Here is a 16,957-nt window from a genome sequence, read left to right as displayed (position 1 = left end):
CTGATGCCCAGTTTGCTTTAAATTGACGGGAATCAAAAGCTTCTTTTCCACTAGTACCCTTTTTGCTTGACTCGACTCAACTCTGCTCTACTTGGTTTCAGTCATTTTTTTATTACAATTGCATACCATCCATTGTGGTGGTATTTATAGCAGCATGAAAGAGCCATGATGTCATCTGTAACAGCAGAGGGAGGTATTTTATTTCAAGCCAACATGAAGATAATCACAGGGAAGGCGTTTAATCAGACATTGTTAACACATTTACATGTACAAAAATATTAGCCGCCTAGCTTAATCATCTCTGACATTTAAGGACATGTACTTCGTTTTTTGTTCTTGATTTCTTGTCTTTAATTATATTATCTCCCCCTGCTGGTAATGCAACTTCTGCATAAATGTCTGTTAAACGCTTTGGTGTGATAACGGGTCGGTTGAGCATCTCATTTGAACCTTTCTGGTCTTTCATTTGGTATGGATCCAATATGTTTCCCATACATTGAGCCCTGAGCAAAAACACATAGACAGCTGTCACTTGGAAAGTCTAACCTGTGTCCAAATTGTGTAAAAGTTTCGTGTTTTGCACACAACACTCAAAAAGGCTGGGGAACACCCTGGATATGAGTTACTCCGGGAGGTTTTGCTGCAATCTTCTGGATGTATTTATGTCAGTTTAGTTTAGTTCAATCACTGCATAATCATATTTGCATGTCTAACCCCACGCTCAACTGTTAATGTGCCTCATTTTCGTGAGATCAGGTAAAGGATGCATTCAGAGCAGAGACTGATTATTTGATAACATGAGTTACCGCCAATATCATTACACCTGGATAGCAGTGAAATGGCAAAACTACTTGATATTCAGAGCTTCTGTGTTGAACGCATTTAGTTCCATTCATTCTAATGCGTTCTCTGTATGGCCCCTACACATTGCATACATGCAAGAAAATAAGTGGAGGGAGACAGTCAGCCAGCATACCTTCACAATAGCCTCCTCATTGAAAACACCTTGGGATAATGATGGAGGTACTCCTAAGCGGCTCGGTGGTCAAGAGGAAGTGGGGCTTATCGCGGTTGCCGTGGCAACTGACGGAGGAGACCATGAGACGGGCACAGATGTCTTGTCTCGCTCGCCCGGTCTCGTTAGGAAACAATCTGTGGCGGTTTTCATTTGAGAGGAAAAACGGAGAGAAACGTCGTATCTGAGCTGATGATGGAGAAGAAAATGTCTGCTTCAGCTCACGCTGAAGCAATTATTGGCAATTTATTTCATCATCTATGAATTCATGACCTGTACTGACATCCATTTTTCCCCACTGTCACACGAGAGACAGAACGGGCTTTAGTTGGTGTCCTGCACCCTGAAAACAAGCCTCGTTCCATTTCTTGGCTTAAATAAATGCGGGGAGGTTCCAATAACCAGAAGTTCATTCAGCATTTATTATTTCAATTTGTGAGAATGGCTTCCTGATGACGACAATCTCAGGTTAAAATATTGCCATCAACACAGGCCCACATCCAGTAGAGAACACAGTGTCCCTTCAGTCTGGTTTCGTGTTATGCGGCACACACTTTACACACCTGCAGTCACACATAGTCACACAAAGCTATTTTCCTTTTTTAGTTTAATCAGGAATTTAGTCACATGGTGTGTTGTAACTGTGAGTGGTAAAAAGGTTCTTGGAAAAAGAACTGAATCACTGTTTTAAACATATCACAAAACCCCAAAATGTTTCAGAGTCGAACAAGATATTAAGACAGGAATATAATCGCTTAGAGGTGGGCGTAACTTGGCAAAGATGGTGTCTCTGGAGAAATGCTTTCATTGAGCTAAAGAGGACTACTTTATTTAGAAATCTGAAGCTCGGGTAAGAAACAGTGATCAAAGTGAGGTTAAAATCATCGGACCAGACCTGATCCCATTCAGCAAAAACGATGCCGCTGAAAAACAAGATGATTGCAGATCAGTTACAAATATAAAGGCCAACCTACTACACTCCTCTCCACACAAACAGCTTCCTGCTAGAAACTGTTTGTTAGCTAATTGCATTAAATGCATTAAAATGGCTCAACAGGCCCGAAAGTACTATTCAAGAATGCTGTGCTACTTTTTTGCTGAGTGAAAATTGAGCATTTTGTCTGTTACTCTGCACTGATTAGCTTATATGTGTGTCTGTAGATGCTAACCTGCCGTCTGCTAACCTGGCTAGCTAGAATTAGCTGATAATGTAAACGTCACTTGTAGCTCCAGAACAGTAAAATGCATTAAAATCTCCAAATCAGAGTCCAAATCTGGTGGGCGACATCTATCTTTTAGAGTCTTGTGTACTGCTGTAAACAAACTGATCATATCTGCCAAAGATCCAGTTTCTGCTCCAGATTTCAGAACTTTGAGTGCTTTTATTGATCTCGCAGTGATGCTGTGTGTAGTTTTTGGGGTGATTAAATGCAGATAATGGAAGTGCTTAGATATTAAGTATTCAGCTGCAATGACACTGATTTAAGCAGTGACTTTAATTCAGATAAAGGGTTACTAAGACAATCTTTTCAAACGTAATGAAACTGACTGTGAATACAGTTTATTTATCCTAAGGATTTTTTGTGCCTTGTTAATCTTGTAAAATGGAGCGTGTATTGCTGACTGTAGCTACAAACAGTCACTAATTATACATAATTATTCTGTTACTCATTTTTCAGATCCTTGCTCTTGTTTCATGTTCTGAACTTGCTGTAGTCTTTGACGGGTTTACATTTCTCTCGACTCTTTTTCCCTTCTTTTGGTGCAAGTACTTGTAAGAATAACTCTTCTTTTAAAAAAGAAATCGGAATGAGAACTAAGTGCACATGAGGCTTTAAGGTGGCGACGTCAGAGCAGACAATGCCATTAAGCAGCAGATCTGGAAGTGATTATTCTTAAGACAATCAGACTGTCAGACAACTGGCAGCTCGTGCTCTGAGGCTAGAATTTTAAAGTGGCCTGACCTGCTCTTTAAATCCCGCCGTTACCGCCGCTTTTGCTGATCGTTGTCACCATCGCCTCCTGACATACTCTGATCTGAGAGCAGCTCGCGACTCGGTCTGTCATCTTAAAGAATAAAAAGGCGTCGCTCTCACTTCTCTAATGGGCCGAGATGACTGTTCACCTTTTGAGCTTAACGCAACCTGAGAGCAGCAGGTACGTTTCTTGCCTCTTTTTCGCTCGTTCTTTTTCTCACCATCCGAATAACCTGCGAGCTGATAATGGCTTCTCCCATCGAGGATTCATCCCTCGTTCTATAACTTTCCTCCTGAATGCAAATATACTCTGTCACATCTTTCTGACCCCCTCCTCCCTCTCTTTCCTTTTCTGTAGAAGCATAGCAGAGGATTAGCAGCCATGCGTGACTGATGGGGAGAAGATACGCCATCAGAATAAGTTAGAAGACGGAGATCTCTCCTCCTCCTCCTCTCCCCTCTCGATGTCTTTGTGCATGAAAGAAAGAGAGAAAGGGGATGAATGCTCTCTGAAGTGTCATCCTCTTTCCTCGTCTTATGAAACAGGAATAAGTGGCTGGTTGAAGTGGAAGGAGACTCTGTTGGGGTGAATCTAATCCGATGCGTGTTTTCTGTGACGCCACATCACCTGCACTGCAGCCCAAGGCCCTCATTACTGTCACCATCTGACTCGCTCTGAGTCTCTGTGTGTGTGTGTACACGAGGTTTTATGCCAACATGTGGAAATGAAATGGTTATAAATTCCTCAAACACCTGTGCTGTAAGCTTCCATCAGAATGCTGCACAGGTCTGAAGCACACTTCAGGAAAACTGGACCTAAAAAAACTTCTTGGTACCTGAAGCTGACTGGTTAGGACTAAAGCCACTTCCTTTTAAGAGCACCTGGTCCAGCTTTGGACAGAGGCAGAGGACTGATCCACTGATACCAGTGCACAGGAAGAGACTGGGAATCTTTCTTTTATGTGTAAGGCATAAACATCAGTTTTGCTCAAACATTGCTTTTTTTAATTTTGCAAATGGACCTGTGAAAAAATAAGAAAATAATAGAAAGTGCTAGAATATGCATTTCCTAAAAAAACGATCAGTACCTTTTGAGATTAAGAGAAAACAAATGTATTTATGTTTTTCAGATAATTAGTTCAATATGAGTCTTCACCTCAAACTGCCGTCTGGTACAGTTGCACTACTTTCTTCTTGCCCCGCTGTCAGTCTCTTAAATATAATTTGAATCGATGATAGCTTCATGTATTGTGTGCCTGCAAGAAAACAAGCTTTCGCTTTATAACAAGTGTTACACCAAACATAACGAGAGTGAGAAAAGCTGACGGGGAGCACCGCATCATCTCGGCTTCCACTGTGATGAATGGTGTTGTCAACATGAAACTGAATTCATTACATCAGCCTGTCACCGATACACGATCAGCTTTTTGAGTCAGGATCAGACTGATATCCAATCCAAGGATTGAACTGGTGCATCGCTAACTGTCTAAAACATCCTCTGACTAAAGTCTGATGGTGCAGAGAGTCAAGTCTTAGAACTGAAACATATTATGGAGATGCAAGGAGAAGCAATGGTAATGCTATCCAGACTTCCAGCTACGTTTTATATTTATATTCTAAATAAATAAAGTTACTGTGTTTTAATGCACTTTGAACTTTGTTTTTCATAATGAGATGACAAAGACTTTCTGCTGAATTTTAATCCATCTAAGTCATATATCAATCTAAAGAGGCACCGCAGATGTGGAAGGCAAACAAAGGTTTTTCACATTCTGCAACTACAGGCCTGATTCTTCGACCCACGTTTACACTGGGTATTAGAATGCTCTCTGTATCAGTAAAACAACTCAATGCAGGTGTAAACTGTCACAGAGCGCTGCCATCAGCCCATATGTGTAGGATCTCTGTCATGCAGCGTGTTGATCATTAAGCAGGTGGGAAAAATAATCCACCAAGCTCCACCTGTTGGTGATATTTCCAACCGCCCAGCAAACATCCATCGGACAGCAGTTCCTCCATCTGGACACTTTGTTCTGTTACACGATGTGTTATTAATCTCTAGCTCTCTTCCACAGCACGTCTTTTATCCTGTCTTCCTTCTCTCACCCCAACCAGTCGCAGCAGATGGCCCCGCCCCTCCCTGAGCCTGGTTCTGACGGAGGTTTCTTCCTGTTAAAAGGGAGTTTTTCGTTCCCACTGTCGTCAAAGTGCTAGGGGGTCATATGATTATTGGTTTTTTTCCTCTGTATGTATTATTGTAAGGTGGAGCTGACTGAATTGAACTGAACTGAAATGTACCACACACTCATTACCCAGAATTCCTGTCACTTAGGAGCTTCTTGGCTCCTTTATATTTTTCTTTGTTGCTGTTTTAAGATAAATTTCCTCTGTTGCATTCTTTAAGGTCCAAATCAGCCTGGGAAACAACATTTGTTCTGCGATTGAGCTTTGCTGTCACATGACCTGCTGACTCAGCAGATACACATATTTACATATATACACACAGAGCGTACTGATGACCTCTCAAAAGACAAGCATGACCCCATTACACCACTACACCACAGCTCACTCTCTCGCTCTCTGCCCCTCCCGCTCCATTTTTAGAGTAATGAGTCATTTATTGATCAGTGGGAGAACACAGCAGCGACTGAGGCAGAGCTGCAGCTGACATTTCTATTCATTTTCCCTTTGTGCTCCCCAGAACATAAAACATGGTCAAGATACAAGACATAAAAATATGTGACAACTAGACAGGTAACACACTCGCTCAGGTAAGCAAAATTTTGGAACAAAAAAACTTCTGAAAAAAATAAAAATATAGATAGCCCCAGTCATATTTACAGTGAATATTTATATCACCTTAGTTAGTGATAGCAGACATATCAAAATAAAGGAAAACGTTTTTGAAGTTGCTAGAAACCTTGCTAAAGTTGCAGTTATAGCTGCTAGCAGTCTGTTAATCTTCTGCTTTTCAAATCGGAGTCCTTCAGCTGGACCTCTGGACCACATTTGTCCTGTCAGAATGGACTGATAACCGAGAACAGTTATGGCAAGAGAGGTCACATGACCTCTGGTCACATGATGAATCAATGGTATCTCCAGCTAGCACGCTTGCAGTGAAGAAAGAATGCATTAACAGATAAACTGTGCAGATGTTTCCTGCTGCTCGGCCAGCTCCATTATCTGCCTTAATGGTAGTAGTAGTGGTGTTGGCGGTAGCAGGGTGCAAACAATAAAGTGTTAGGTGTTTACGCAGACATGATTTTTGTAAGGTCTCGTGTGCTTCACTTTATGTCTGTAAGAGGTGGAAGTACTGTACTGTATTAAGCTGTCCACAAACATGAAACATTATGGTTTACTTATCTAGTTTGTTTTTTTGTGTTTTGTTTTATTTATCTTTGATTTCATGAGGGGTCTTTGGGTTTCGGTTCTGTATCTTATCTTTTCCTGCCGGTGTGTTCCTTCTGTGTCAAGCCCGCCTCTCTTAGTCTGTGTCTGTGCATATGTGTTGAGTTTCCTGTTTTATTTCGAAGGTCAGTGTCTCAGGTTATTGTATTCTGTTCTGCTTCACTCAGTCTCATCAGCTCTGATTTCTCCCAGCTGTGTCTCCCTCCTGTCTCCCATTCCCTGATTGCCCTGTGTGTATTTAAGCCCTGTGTTTTCCTGTGTGCATTACTGGTCTGTCTGTGTTACTCCCCTTGCTCGTCCCCCTTGCTCGTCCCCCTGCTCGTCCACATGTACCTCCACATGTACCTCCACATGTACCTCCACATGCTACGTCCCATGCATGTACCTCCACTCTCTGTCTCCTTGTATTCAGATTTGTTGTTTAGTTCTTAGTTTTTCCCAGTTAAGGTTATTTCTCAGTCCTGTTCTCGCCACCCTCGCCTTTTGTTGTATGTTCCTCTCCACAATAAAGCTCACTCACACCACAACAGTACCAGCACTTTGGGTCCTTCTTCCACACCCCGACACGGTTTGCCCGGCAAACCATGACAAAAAGTGATGCCTACTAAACAGTTTCATTTAAATATTAGCAAAGAGTCCAATGAAGACATTACACAACATGTTGCCTGCAATATTTTTGTTACTTGACCTCAGTGCAGCCTTTTAAACTGACCATTGGATGTTAGTTAATACGCTTAAGACTGGTTTTGATCATATTTACCTGACAGGACTTTATATGTTGGGGTAAACACCTCTCCCTCTCTAACCTGTCGCGTGGTGCTCCACGAGGTTCAGTGGAAAAGCTCCAGATTATTTATGTGGGGTTCTTATCAAACACGCAGCTAGTCTGGTAATCCAGTCTCATTTAGCTGTCTGTGTGGACTTGTTTAAAAATTGATTTAAAACTTATTTAATGAAGCTTTCTGTTTATTGATATTACCAGTAACTATTTTCATTGTCTTCTTTCCTTAATTTCTTTTTGTGCTGTATTGCTTTTAACTGTATTTATGTATTTTCCATCATATTATTATTTTATTGTCATTATTCAGAGCTTTTCTGAACTTGATTGTTTGGCACTTTATAGATAAACTTCACTTACTTTACATTAATATTCATTTGTTAAATGCCTTTTACCAATGTTTGCTGATTTAATCAACTTTTAAAGAACTTATAAATAAAACATTTTAAAATGTGGTATTAATCATTTGTCTTCCACAGATGCATCCTGGTATGTGGTGTCTGGCATCTGATGTGTTGTCCTTTCTGCATGAGGCTGGAATGTACTGACCACCTGCTTTAAACATGAGAGATTATTACAGCTATTTTAGCTGCACTCCCTTTCAGTTTGACATCCAAACTGAAAGGGAGTGCAGGGAGATAATCTGCCTAAACTGCCTGTTCATTTTCAACCTGCCTGATAGTCTGACTGCTAGATACCTCTCTTTAGTAACGCCATCGTGTTCCAAGATGTCAAATATTAACTTGGTGAGAATAATGTTAAACATGAGAAAGACCTAAGTTGAATAGACTGGAATTACTCTTTAAAGTTAGGGATTTGAGGATTACGACCACGATAATGTGTGTGGTGTGAACACAGCCTTCTGAGGCTCTCAAGCAGATGAGTTTGACTGACCTCTGACTTGCAGTTTGAATTCTTTCTAGCCATCAGTGGCATCTATCAGGTTTTTTTTCCCCTCTCAGGAGCCTGATTTCATTCCAGCCTGCTAAGAAAAACCTGAATTAAAAAAAAAAAATCCACCTGGCTTATGAGACTGGCTGAAGTGTGCCATCTATTTGAGGCTAGGCCAGCTCTAAGGGGATCGAATGGTCACTGGCGAGGGTTTGGCGACTTGAAGCACAGACGATGACGCCGGCTCGGGGAGAAATCAGCGCCTGGAAGTGGCCCCCTGTAATTACTGGCCGCTCCGCTGGATGCTGATTGATGCTTCTTGATGAAGTAGCTCTGTGATTGAAGAGTAAAGACGCTCCAGGAAAATCTATAAGAGGCCTTTAACTGCTGCTGGAGGGGAGTGCCCGGATTGGCTGTCCTCCATTCTGCTGGTTAATCAGACCGCTGGTTTGGCCCCATCACGCAGCAGGCAAATGATCATCCCGGCTCATCAATCAGATCGATCTGGCACCTGAAAGACGGGCACACAGGCGTGATCGCAGCTTTCCACCTGCTGTGATTTCACTTATCCCTGTCAGCTCTCTGATGGCCTAAATTTATTAGGACTACTGTTAGAGCACTGCTGTGCTTGTTTTACTTTTATATACCGGTGTGTGTATATATTTCCTCTGTACTGTGGATAGAGAATTGGCAGCTTTTAGAGAGTTAATTAACAGAAATGCCCCAAAAAACAGTATTATAATCAAACTGTTGTCAGAAATCAGGTCCTTTAGCAGGTGGAAAATGTTAAAATGATAACATGCGAGTGTACGCTGGCTCCAAACTAAACAGCCTGGTGCTGCTTTCACTGTGATAATGTCAAATATCTGCAAGATGAACTTTTAAAGATCAAAGACCGATTTGTGACCTCTGGGGATTGAATGATTCATTATTCTCTAATATAACTCTGTACCTGCCAGCCACCATCCCAACAAACTAAACAGGGACCTAAACAATCTTTGGGTTTTAATGTTGTGATTTGTAGGTAAAAAAGATGCAGTCATTAAGTTCTGGGACTATTCCCATTTTAAAAAGGCAGGTTATCTTTTCATGCACTCATTTTAGATTAGTTAGTTACAGTGACAGCTGCATTTGCACATTTTGAATTAACCACAGCAGAGAGCAAACATCAACTGAGAGCTGAATGCTGCTATGAGTTTGTCCTCAAGAGTGAAACTAAAGGAGAACATTGAGCACCAATGACTGGAACTGTGGTAACTGCCATAGTGCCACTGGTGTAGAGGAGACCACACCAACGCAAAGATGCTGACTGTCTCACAAGCATAAACCTACTTCACCAAAGTAAAAATAAAAAGTTGGGACCTTGAAAAGCTGGAGGAGATACAGAGATACACAAGCACACACTGGTCATGAACATTATCTTTTATTTTCATGCAGTGAGTGGCCTCTCCTTTGACTAGACAGAATGTCACTGTTTTAACCATTTATACAACCAACCAACACCAGTGTTCACCAAAACTAAACACTCGAAGCACAAAATAGACATGTTGGCTTGCGTCACCTCTGAGACTGTGTTTTTGAGCATTTTGAAGTTTAAATGTTGAAAGAAGCAAGAGATGAAAAAGCTGAAAATATATCTTATTTTTTCAGCTGAAAATCATGTGGTTACTCCTGACAGTCACACAGCATGTTGTCTGGCTTTTGTCAGAGTTTGTAAAGATAACTTGTGTTGGTGGGTTGGATGCATCACCTAGTCAATATCCATGGTATTGCATCAACGAGGGAGAAGTGACGTTGTTTCTTATATGGGTGATGGGTTTCCAGTTTTTGCTTGAACACCAGTCTCATAAACAGTCCCTAAACAGTTGCCCTACTGCTAGGATCAACCAAAAGACCTCACTGACTTTGGAATAACCCCTCTCAGAGCCCACAGAACCCAATGTCTTTGGCTTTTTAGCATTAGGAGCTCAGAAAGTGCAGTCTTCTGGGCTGTAATAAAAATATCTCACCTTCATCAGATCAGTACTATAGGGTTTTTCCACAGTGCTATTCCACACAATCCACACGGAGCTCCGTGAGGATTCACACCTGTGCTGAGCCTGGCCGTGGCCTCCTGTCTCCTCTCCGCCTCGGCTTTCTTAATCAACGTGGCAGCTGCGTTTCTGCCTCTTCCATTCCCTCTGCTCACACCTCGCTCCTCTCTTCTCATTGTCATAATCACACGCAAGCCTGCCGTGACAGGTAGGTATTTGCACGAGATTAAGGCTGTAATATTTTGGCATTAAGGTGAATTAATACAGAAGTGAATATGGAAAATGCAGGTAATTACCAACTCTGAGGCGCTCTGAGACATTTTAGGGACATGTCAACGGATTTTCTCTTCCTGCTGTCTTCTTTACCCTCCACTCAAATGCCACCATCTTTTTCATCCCCTGCTGTTTTCCTCTGCTTTACTGTTAATAGTGCAGCATCCCTTCAGTTCACACAGAGCCAGTATATGACTAGTTGAAAGCAATGATTATTACAGAGCAGTCCTTGATGGAGCTGCTTGGCTTGATGCGTGTAATTGTGGTGCAATTAAACATTGACACAGAGGCCTGTGAAACTGTGACCTTCTCGGCAGTTCGCAGAGGTGAGCGCACCATTTATGGCTGCTAGAGGGAGACAAAAGAGGAGGTTTGATCTGTCTGTAGGGTATGAAATTGTAGCAGACTCAATATAATGTGTGGGAGAGTGGAAGAACTCCTATGCATTATCTAACTGTGTGTGCATGTGCGTCATTAAGCCCAATGCACTCCCTGACTCTGTGGCCACAGTGAATGTGTGGCATATGCGGACCATTCACAGAGCAGTGTTACGTGCTTCACACCTTTGTGCAGAATACGTGCTGCAGGTGTAGCCACTAAAATTATACACAGCTAACAAGGTGGTGAGGTTTCTTTTAGGGTTTTTTTTGCATTCTGCTTTTGGACCCTGTGAAAACTGTGAAACTTTGTTTTTCAGAGAGATCGCAGCATGGCTAGTGTAGAGAGTTGAAAATAGCTTTCTAGTAAAATCTAGTATCAGAATTAAACTGGGGAAAACAGCCCAGTTGTTGTTGTGTTTTGTTGTGATTGTATTTTTGTACCTGTCATTTAAAATGCTATCCTACATCCAGCCGCTAGAGGGCGCATTACGCGCAGTGGTATCGAGTAGCGTTTTGGGGCACAGAGGAAGAATAAACCTTCCTGTTGTGAAACTGACATCAGCTCAACGTGTGTGTCCCTTTTTCTATTCTTTATCACAGGTTAGTAAATGCATTTAAATGAATGTATACTGCAGACCTTACAAACGGATGATGTTGTTTATGTGGGTAATGGGCGCAACTCGCTAAAGAAATGGATTCATTCTGAGTTGTGTCTGAATTGTGGGTTAAGGCTGCAGGCTAAATGATGCTAATGCTAGCGGACTTGGCTAATGTGGAATACGGAGTGTGTGTGGGGAAGCTAATCTGACCTGTGAGAGATTTCTGGACTGAACTCTTAATGTATTATGCACTCTGATAAATGGGCTTCATACTATGTTTTATTCTTCTGGTCGATCTTGTGGTTACAAGAACAAGTTTGTGGTTTAATACAAAGGCATTTATAAAGTGTTATAAGGAAACTGTTTGATCAATGCTGACTGCACAGTAGTAGTGAACGTTGTTAAAGGAGCATTGCACTCTATAGTTGTAGGTTGTATAAGAACAGTGAATATGTTTGTTTTATGTCAAAGACATTATTTTCTTGTAAAGAGTAAAATAGCTATATTTAAAAAAACAGAAGTTACATTGTCAGTACAGTGGAAATACATTTCACATAAATAATTTAGTGCTGAACAAGAATTAAAATGAGTTAATTTTATGTTTGTAAATGTAGTTAAAAATGAAGTACAGAGTACACTATTGTGTTTTGTTTATCTTTGTAAAACAAATGTGTTTATTGTGATACATTGTGGATCTGATATTATCAATGGATTTAAGCAATATTTTGTTTATGTTTTGTCAAAGTTGTATTGAGAGATTTATACAGTCTCTAGCTCAGGGAACTGTGGCCATGTATGGTAAACTGGACTGAAACATAAGGCCATTTCTTTGCAGTTAGTATGGTGATACCTGAAGCTGTTCTAAGCTGTTGTGAAGAATAAACCTTCCTGTTGTGAAACTGACATCAGCTCAACGTGTGTGTCCCTTTTTCTATTCTTTATCACAGCGCCACACGTTGTTGAACAGGAAACCAGTTGCCCCTCTGGTCATCATCTTAGGGAGGCAACACTAACTAAACTACCGACTGTAGACTGTGTAAAATAAACAACTCCCAGCTGATAATGCTAAAATAAATGCCAATACTAGAGTCATTTGCTGTGTACTGGTAGTTTACGTATGAAAAGACACCAAAACTGAAAAAAAAAGGAAAACAGAAGATCAGTCTGTTTTTATGTTTGCTGAGTGGATTCCCACACCTGATAAGCACCACTCCAAAGCTGCTCTTGTGCCTGGTACAGCCACTTTCACTGATTACAGTGAAAGTGCAAAGTATCTGCAGCATCTGTTCCGCAAACAGCACGCATGCATTATGTGTTCAGTGCAGCCATGAGGTAATACTTCACATCCCACATCATCAGTTTGGTGCTTTAGCGAGGATTGTGACCAAAAAGAGTATAGCAGTCCTCAACTGGTTGTGAGTGCTTGCTGGATGTTGTTGGGCATTGCTTTGAAGACTACTCAGACAATTTTACCTAGTAACCAGTGGTTAAAAGGGAATCACTATGTGGTTGCTAGGTGAAGCTGGTTTTAAAAAAAGTAAAAGTGCTGCATTGAGAATCTTTAAAAAAAATACTTTGGTTGCTGGTAGTTTGCTGCAGTCACCTTTGTTTCTTGGATATAGACCCTACAGAAACCTGAACATGAAGTTTGGAGTTTGACATAGAATGTTGTCTCTCTACTGCCGTTGGTAAAATCCCTGCTTAAATTTGCTGTTCAAAATAATCTTTTGAGTTTTCTTCAAAGATAAACAGATGTATAACTAATACAATCACTGGGATAAACTGTTTCAACCGATACTAAACCAAAGTGGTTCTGCTTAACCCTCCCAGGTGGAGTTGAATCCAGCTCACACTACGTGAAATAAGGGACATACCTCGAGCTTCTGTCATCCAATCCTATATTAATAACCAGCTAAAGTTACCACTACTATTTCCGGTTGGTTAGCCACCACCATTTTGTCCGTCTGTATCTGGAAGTCCCACAGGATCTTATCTCGGCCATTCTCGACCACACTAGGGTGCATTCCCATTTTGACTTCAGGACTTCCAGGCCATACTCGGCACAGATGTTTCTGTATACTATGCCAGCTACTGTTATGGTGTTCCATGTATGCCCTCCCTGCTAGCATCTTGCATCCTGCTGTTATGTGCTGGATTGTCTCAGGGGCATCTTTACACAGCCTGCACCTGGGGTCTTGCCTGGTGAGTACTTGGTGGTTGCAGCTTTCCTAGTGGCCTCTTTGAGGTTCCCATTTGCCTGTGGGATTCCCAGGCACTTGTAGCTTCCTCAGTGTCTGCAATGTTGCCTTCTGGTAGTTCGATCCCCTCAGTTCGACTACCTTCCCTCTCTTCGTTACCATCCAACTACACTTCTCGAGTCCGAACGACATGTTGTTGCTGTACATCCTGGTGGTGTGGATCGGTGAATCGATGTCTCGTTCACTCTTGGCATACAGCTCGATGTCATAGCTGACGATTGCTCCGTTCTATAAATGGCCTGCATTTGTATAGCGCTTTTCTAGTCCCTAAGGACCCCAAAGCGCTTCACACTACATTCAGTCATTCACCCATTCACACACACATTCACACACATATAGTCTGCCTATTCACTGCTAAAGTCTATTCTGTATACTTTGGTGTACTTGAACTATTTATCTATTTACATCAAATTGACAGCTCTTGGCTCATCTTCTATAATAAAAGTCCTTTAACTAAATATGCATGATTTTTGTCATTTGTGGGGAACTTATTCCATTTTTCGGGGTTTTATTCCTTCTGTGGGTAGTTTTTTAGGATTTTGTGTAAAAGGAATCTGTCATGGGTAGTCACTGTAATCCCCACTGCTTCCAGAGTTCCATTAAGTCCAATATTCACAGTGGAAATGCATACAATGTTGAAGTGGTTGGTGGTGGGTCAGTTATGCAGTATACCGTGCAGTTCATTTCAAGACCAGTTGCGAAGCAAGTTTTCTGAATCACACAGCGCTCAGCTGGAACACCCAAACCCAGGGTGAAAATCTTTTTTCCAACTTTTATCTTAATTAAATTACATTCGCTTTAAAAGTAGCTTTCACAAAGCAATAGTAATCACCCCCTTCCTTTGTTGTGGTCATTGCACATGAGCATCACTTGAGTTAGAACCGATATCTCAGATGTAGATGGGTTTTACTCTACAGCAGGGTCTGTGTTGTGAGACGCTGTTTTGTGACACCAGAGCAAACACAGCAGGTAAAGAAGGGGCACGTTGCCTCGCTGTTACTGCAAAATCATTTCCTCGTGCATTTACATGCAAATTCGCTCCTCTGCTGCCTCTCTGCAGCCACAATGGAGCTCAGCAAATCATTGTCTCATCACAGAGAGATGGATTTCATCCCCGGGCCTCGCGCATGTGGAAGGAAACCTGGCTGAATTCATATATCGAGCTCTCTGCGGCTGCCACTGAGCCAGACTCCTCGTCTTCCATCATGGAGGAAGGCAAACAGCCTGGGCCCTTTAGCATTTGTGCAAATGTCAGAGAAAAGGACAGATCTCGGGAATTAACAGCAGCAGAGGTGGGGGAAGCCAAAAAAGAGAAAAATTCTCCAGAAGAAATGGATGGACTCATTGTGCCAGCCTTTGGCTTCTCCTCCACAGAGAGAAATTCATCAGAGGAAGCTTTGAGCCCAAAGTTAAATACAATCGTGAAAACCATAATGAGACCTTGAATGAAATATTTAGTTTAGAGAGCATTCGGAAGACGCTTTGGATGTTAACTCTGAAGGTGACTCAGATTATCTGAAATTCACTCGGCTCATGTTTAAAGTGACAGATGTATTACAGAAACAGAAGTCAGCCAATAAGTTTGACATGTGGGCTTCAGGTTCAACTCCCACACATGTGACACATAGGTAGAAATAAAGATATATCCCCTGAGAGGCTACAATTCATTTTTTCCTGAAACAAGTGAATCTCCAACTTCTTCTTTGTAACGTCCTTTTGTTTTAAAATTCTCCTTTTCTGTTTCGTTGGGGTTAGACAGCAGACAAAAATAAATAAATAAATAAATAAATAAATATCCTCATTTACAACAACCTTCTTTGCCACTTCCTGAGTTATGTCCCATGCAACAAATCAGTGGACACTTCTATGGGTAGAAAATGGAAAATGAAGCCAACGTGCTCCCCAAAAAAGTAATTGAGTTATCTGACAAATACATTTTTTTTTGTGGTTAATATTATTAACAGACTGTTGATGCCCATGCTGCAGTTTTAGTGAGGCTGTGGCTTAACCAATTAATCAATTAACTAGTACCACCTTGTTAAATGTCAATCGGTTTATTTGTGAGGGTGGACTGGATTGGATTTTTGGATTTTTCTTGGATTTTTTTTCTGTTTCCTGTTTTTTTATTTACACTCAAACTGTTTGACACTTTGCAATGACCCTGATGAAGGCTACAAACTGAAACACACTCATCATTTAATAAAGTTGTTCACTATTACTTTAGGTGTCGCTGGAGATGTAGGCTGCCGGAGGATTCCCATGTTGCATTGAGCTTTTCCTTTCCAGTCACCTTTCTCACGCACTATGTGTTAATAGACCTCTCTGCATTGTCTCTCTTCCACAGCATGTCTTATCTTGTTTTCCTTCTCTCACCCAAACTGGTCGCAGCAGATGGCCCCGTCCCTTCCTGAACCTGTCAAGATCTGCGGAGGCAGATCGTGCAGAAATGTGTGTAATGGACCCAGGTGCGTACACAAGTGAGTAGACGGGAGTGAACTTAACAGAAAGAGAGCCTTTATTATGGCTGGAGACAAGGTGTACAAACAAAGCAAGGATAGCGTGGCTAGGCTATAACTAAACTGGGAAAACTACTACTGTGACAAACTAAGGAAACTCAGAGACTATGATGTTCGCTGTAAAGACTGACCGGGAAAACATGGAGGTGAGAACACAGACGACGCGACACAGACTGTATGAAACACAGAGTCTAAATACACATGAGGGATGATCAGGGGAAGTGGCCACACATGGGAGCACAGCTGACACACATGAACCTAACGACAGGACAGGAGGAGTGAAACTGAATACACTGACAGTGAATAGAGACTTTCAAAGTAAAACAGGAAACATGGAGATTAGACATGACACATGAACCGGGGAGACTTAGTACAGGGGAAGATGACATAAACAACTAAGGAACTAAACTAAACTGCAGTCTAGAAATTAACTAGGTGAACTAAGCTAGGTGCAAATGAATACAGAAGATACATGGAACTCAAATACTGGGTCGCTTGACCCAGGACCATGACAGAACCTGGTTCTGCTGGAGGTTTCTTCCTGTTAAAAGGGAGTTTTTCCTTCCCACTGTCGCCAAAGTGCTTGCTCATAGGGGGTCATATGATTGTTGGGTTTATCTCTGTATGTTATATTATACGATCTACTGTGCAATACAAAGCGCCTTGAGGCGACTGTTGCTGTGATTTGGCGCTATATAAATAAAATTGAATTGAATTGAATTGAATTCACATCATTAGCTTATAATTGAACACGTAAGATACAGAGTGGGCGACATAATGCCAGAGTTTTGATTTTGCTGCCAGTTCATTATTTTGGGGTGTTTTTGAGA

General features: G+C 41.5%; 1 long non-coding RNA gene across 1 annotated transcript; it reads left to right on the top strand.

The window, feature by feature from the left end:
- The first annotated feature begins 5,087 nt into the window (after positions 1-5,087).
- On the top strand, positions 5,088-16,842 carry LOC120740723. Its single transcript, XR_005697469.1, has 2 exons — positions 5,088-5,152; positions 16,661-16,842. It is a non-coding gene; the product is annotated as an uncharacterized LOC120740723 (long non-coding RNA).
- The last annotated feature ends 115 nt before the right edge of the window (positions 16,843-16,957 follow it).

The sequence above is a fragment of the Simochromis diagramma genome, unplaced genomic scaffold (assembly GCF_900408965.1).
Source record: "Simochromis diagramma unplaced genomic scaffold, fSimDia1.1 OVJJ01000433.1, whole genome shotgun sequence".
Lineage (NCBI taxonomy): Eukaryota > Metazoa > Chordata > Actinopteri > Cichliformes > Cichlidae > Simochromis > Simochromis diagramma.
Note: the sequence above shows the minus strand (reverse complement) of the source record. Positions and strands in the feature narration are given on the sequence as shown.